This window comes from Pseudochaenichthys georgianus, chromosome 21 (assembly GCF_902827115.2).
Source record: "Pseudochaenichthys georgianus chromosome 21, fPseGeo1.2, whole genome shotgun sequence".
NCBI classification, from domain to species: domain Eukaryota; kingdom Metazoa; phylum Chordata; class Actinopteri; order Perciformes; family Channichthyidae; genus Pseudochaenichthys; species Pseudochaenichthys georgianus.
This window is the reverse complement of record NC_047523.1, coordinates 15,072,438-15,078,510: the sequence shown is the minus strand read 5'-3', so window position 1 is coordinate 15,078,510 and position 6,073 is coordinate 15,072,438.

Below are 6,073 nucleotides of genomic sequence, written 5' to 3'. Positions count from 1 at the left end.
CGGATTTAATCCTCAATCACAATATTCAAAGTAATACTGGGCAAGTAATGGGCAAAATGTACCGTTGATTGATGCGCCATGTCAGAGGACTGGTAGCGACACGAACCGTTAGCCCCGCAATCTCCAGTCACCCGAGCCTCGTCCTTCTGATAGCTCCGCCCCTTCGCAAGAACGTGACTGACACAATAAGATTCTATGGTAGCAGCCTTGCTCTTGTTGTTGAGCCTGGTGAAAATGGACTGCTGTGCATTTAGCCGTCCTTTCAGGCCCCTCCCCTTTTTGGAGCGTAGGGCAGAATTAGGAGGGAATTCCGTCTCGTAGCGTTTGTGCCCTGTTTTGAAATTCCGCTCCTAAATTACCCTTCTTCGATAAAGCCACGCTCGCAGATGAGACAGATGAACTTTGAATTGGAATAGATACAAAAATAATCATCCTCCCACTCGGAGTGAAAATGATATATTTTGGGCTTTTTTGCTTCTGCCATAATTGCGGTCTTATGTGTGTGCGGACTGTCACTCCTGTTGACATGGACAACATCAGCGAACTATGCCCAGTTGCCCACTGCCCACAAGCCACGCCCCGACACATGGGGTCACGCCGGCCAATCACAAAGCTTTGATGCGTTCAAGTGCATTATTCTGGCACGGGAAGATTAAGTTATAGGACATTAACGATAAAACAGAATATTGTTGTTCTATTTTTAGACACATCTCGCGATCGACTGGGAATCTCCCCGCGATCGACCGGTCGATCGCGGGGAGATTCCCAGTCGATCGCCCAACCAGTCGATCGACTGGTTGGGCACCCCTGGGCGGCCGCGGCCAGTACACGGCAAGCCCCCAGGAAGTTCGCCGGAGTCTGAGAATATTCGTGCTGGTCAAACGGCGGTACTACACTTCCTTTAGGTTGCTGGGCCCGGAAACACTTTTTCCCATTGACTTACATTGTGAAAGAGTGGTCTGTAACTCTTTGGATAATTTTTTTTAAACTAAATAAACTACCCAGTATGAACGTTTGTATAGCCCTTATTAAAAACATTCGTTCCTCAAGTTGTAAAAATGTGCTAATAACGTTATTCTGAGAGATATTTCCCTCGACATTATGAACGCGCATCTAACCCACGGGACCGCGCCGCCCGGCACGTTCAAGTTACGTGTTCAGTACTACATGAGTTTCTCTTTACCCATGGATGCACAATAACAACGGACCATATCGCCTAAATATTATACTACATGGGCTGTATGATGTAAATCTTGTACCGTAAATGTTGTATTAAATAAAGTTAATATTACCGACGTAGATTAACGTTCCTGTAGCTTCTTATTGCACTTGCAATTGTTTTAGTTACTTGTGGGCTACTTAACATGAATAATCACAGTTACTATCCTTTTACTCCATCACATTTCAAAAAGAAATAGGCTATTGTTATTTTAACTCCACCACAGTAATCCATCATCAACTTTACTTTTTAGATAAAGTTTTAACTCACAATTTATCATAACAGGCTTCAACATATACATTTGTATATATTACCAAGTGGTTTTATGTACAACCCACACAAGTATCATGCTAAATGAAGCTCTGTTGCTTGGATATCACTAGATCCTGATGTCAGCGTAATATAAAAGTACATAACGATTGATGTGTAACTTAGCATAATTTACTAGCTAGCCGCTAGCTGCTAACTACCTCGATAATATAAATCCAGTACTAAGCTGTCATGAATGCGCGGTGCTGTTACGTGTACGCAAATTCACGTGCTTAATGTGAACGAGCCTTTTGGGTGGCGTGGTTAAAGTTGCGCATGCTCTATGAGCGCACATACGGGTACTTCTCAGGCATGCCGGGTAATCTGTGACGTTTTGCTCTCTCAAAAGTTGGGCCATTTTGTCATCATGCGCCATTGAGCAACTCTCATAGGATTGAATGAGGGCCGCCTCCCACGCTGTATCCAGTTCTTATTATACATCCATGCGTGTACCGCCCAGAGCCATAGAGAGATAAGAGTTACGACCATAGATATATATAAACACTAGATGGCTCATGGGAGATTTTCCAGCGTAGGTGACTGGCCGCCATCTTGCTACAGTCAACAGTTACTCTGATTCGCGTTATGGTAGCTGTTGTAAGGTGAGTGATCTGCACAAAAATACTCTTAACTCGCTGAAATCTTGACTGATTTACAAACGGTTTGGTTTATTATAAACATTATTAGCATGGCTATGATACAGGATGCTTGGACATGTTGAAATTGCAGCTTTTCTTTGTGTATGTGGTTGTATTTATTAGCTGCCTAATAACAAGAGGCTGTCAGTGAGACCTAGTATTACAAAGTTCACCCAGCAACTTTACACCAGTGGGAGAGGCAGAACTGCTCTTTCTTTTCAACATAACTTAAGTTACACATGATTTATTCCAAGTGGTTTGGCTTGTTAAAAACATCTTGCATTATGATACAGGAATTTGCTGGCTTTGTGTTTACAGAAGTACCTGACTATGCCGGACTTTTGTGCAGCCTACGGATGCTCCAATCGCCGCTGTCTGCAAACAAGAACCCGTGGGATCACCACATATGTTTATGTTTGCTCAGTCTAATAAACCCATAACATGGTTGTGAAAGAATACCAAAGCTGAGGCTGGACGATGATTGATTGTTAGTGTGCCATGTGTCACTGTGTGTCTTATTGGTTTTGTGGTATACTGTATTTTATTTTATTGTGTGCAAGACACATTTAAAACAAATAACCTTGAACCTTGAAGCCCCATCTCTCCCCACCTGCTCCTGCTTCCTACATCCCCTCCACACCACACCAAGTTGTTCTTCTTAATAATAATAATACATTTATGTTGGGGGGCCGCCTTTCATAACACCCAAGGACACCTTACAGGGGCATAGGGGCAATATAGGGAACAATTTAAACAGTGGATTTTGTGATATATCAGCCGGGGTGAGTCAAGACAAACCACAAATGGACTACAGAAGGACATATGGTACAGTTTATATTATTCTTGGTCTTTTTTCAATAACATATTTCAAAGGTTCTGGATTTGTTTACAAATCTAGAAACTAAATACAAAACTAGGATGATATGAAGATCTCATGTCAAAAATAATTGTGATAAATTAGACAGAACTGGCCTGTCTGTGAGCACATTTTATGTTGGTTTGGTTCTTCTGATAAAGGTGTGAATATCTAAATAATATACCAACATATGCTATTGTCATTAGTTGTGTCCCTGTTCTTCAAGCTAAGGCATTGCTCAATTAACAACTCTTGGTTTACAGAGTGGTAACATGAGACCGATTTTTATATATAAAATATAAATGTATTTTAATTTTATAATTTATTTATAATTTATTTAAAATATTGACAATATAATAAAATAAATGGAAATATATACACCGGCAAATATTTAATATAAATACCTTGTGTGTGTGTATAGCTATTGCTTTATCTGATGTTATTTTCATATGAAAGTCCATGATTATAAGTATGCAGTATCATAACTACATCTTTGATGTTTATAAAAAACTAAACCGTTTGAAAATCGGTTGAAAATTGAGCAAGCTATGGTTATTTAAATAGTAAACCATAATGTTATGAATGAGAGCACTGCCTGTAGCAAGATGGCGGCCAAGTGGCAACGTCGGTCTCCATTGGCCAGCAGCGCGTGTGAGCCATCTAGTGTTTATATATATCTATGGTTACGACACTCCCATAGACCTCCGTTGTAAAAAATGGCGGCGCCTACTTCCGGGGTATGGACATCGAAATAGTTCAAAATATTGTCATTTGGGCGTTGGACCTCATTCACTTACATTACGGCGCGTCGATTAGTTCTAGAGGTAAGTTGCTGAAATATCGAACTCTTTTGAATTGTCAACTGTCTATATTGTATCAGAGGCCCTTTATGATGCTTATACTGGTCTTCATTTGTATATGCACAGCGTAATTATCTATATTTTATCTTGGTTGTTACAACCAATTTTGATAGTATTGCATGCTAGTTACACGCGGATACAAGCGGCCGAGATGGGTTTCCTCCGCCGGGTGGCTGGTGTCTCCCTTAGAGATAAGGTGAGAAGTTCGGTCATCAGGGAGGGACTCGGAGTTGAGCCGCTCCTCCTTCGCGTCGAAAGAAGCCAGTTGAGGTGGTTCGGGCACCTAGTTAGGATGCCACCTGGGCGCCTCCCTAGGGAGGTGTTCCAGGCACGTCCAGCTGGGAAGAGACCAAGGGGTAGACCTAGGACCAGGTGGAGGGATTATATCTCTTCGCTGGCCTGGGAGCGCCTTGGGATCCCCCAGTCAGAGCTGGTTGATGTCGCCAGGGAAAAGAAAGTTTGGGGCTCTCTGCTGGAACTGCTACCCCCGCGACCCGACCACGGATAAGCGGGAGAAGATGGATGGATGGATGCATGCTAGTTAGCTAGCGCGACTTCGTCAGCTTTGAAGGTAAGATTTCAGCAATGAATCGCTAGCAGCTTATATATCAATGATGCTGGGTAACTAACAAGCAGGATTTATATTGATTATGTGATTTTATTGTTATTTTGGTTTTTATCTGCTGAACCTGACCGTGTCAACCATCCTTAGTCAGCTTTTTCTGTATGATATGACTTAACTGCTAGCACTAGTAGAAATGAGGTGGCGTTTGTGATAAATATTTCGTTTAATATTTCATTGCATTTTGGGATATACTAACATTTCATTATGTGACATGTTGACTGTACTTAGTTTTTGTTTGTACTGTTCCGTGTTAACTCATCTGTACTGTACTCCAGCCTACTGGCTGGAGGCTGCTGACGGAGGACCGGGAATGGAGATGCCAAGTACATCGATGGCAACGAGTAAGGTGTTTGGCAGTGGCCTAGATGTTATGACCTTCGGTGCAGAGGTCTGTTGGGTCTTCTTTGCCTTCTTACTCTGACTCTTGCTGCCAAGATACCCTTTATGTTTATCCTTCCTCTCAGCCCTGATGCACTTTGATGCAATCCTTAACCTCAGCCTGATGTATGTTGAGAGGATTTTTTTCTTCAGGTCATGGCATGAGGGCAGGTTGCTGTCCAGCAACATGGCTTCTTGTTCCAGCTGTGACACTGCATTTGAGGACTCCATGAGGGAATCGCTCGTCCTCACAGGGAACAGCTGCTCCACGTTCTGAACAAGGGTGAAAACCTCATCTGATGGACGGTAAAGTGCACCCCTTTTAAATTATTTTAATACTAGCAGACCAGCTCTCTCATTTTCACCATCACTGACATTTTTCACTAGGGCACACTGGCATTTGTCACAAAGTGAGAAGCTGATGACCCTTTTCACGATGTATCCTGCAAGGTGGTATAGCACACAGGACTCGGTTTTAGTGATGTCAGGTGGTGTTGTCAGGTCTACTAGCTGCTCCACTCTCAGAACGTCAGGAGGACTGCAGCTGCTGTTCTGCGTGTCCAGGAAGTCTGCCAAGTGGTCTGATCCATCCTCCACGTAACTGCCAGTATGCACTGGCAATAGGAACTGGCCCACGGTGACAGCGTGCAGTGCATATTGGAACTCTACAGGTGTTGGGGCAGAGTTCCTCAGACAAATGGACGAAAATGTGTTTTCCAGGCAGTCTTGAGTGAAGTGGCTTGTGAGAACAAATGTGTGCCCTTGTCTCAACAGGTCATGCTGGACCTCCAGGATTGTTGTTGTGGCCATCACCAGTCCTGTCTGGACTGGTTTCCAGCTGCCCTTGGGACCGATCTTCAGACCCCGAAACAGATGGATGGAGTCCCGGAGGAAGCTGATGGCCTTATCATACTCCTCCATCTTGAAATGACTTAGGGCAGTAACAGTGTTGCGTGACGACATGAGGTCAAACCAGTGGTCCACCATCTCCAAAAACCACGCAGTGGTAAGGTAGGACTCTGGTCTGTGCTCCTCCGCCACCATGTACCTCAGGGCAGCACTCGATGACTTGGAGAAGACGTGCATTGCTGAACTGACCTTCATTTTCTCAAAATGACTAGGCTCCAGGACGCCTCTAGACAGCTTAGGTGCCAGTTTTATGGCCATTCCCTCTTGGTATGACACCAG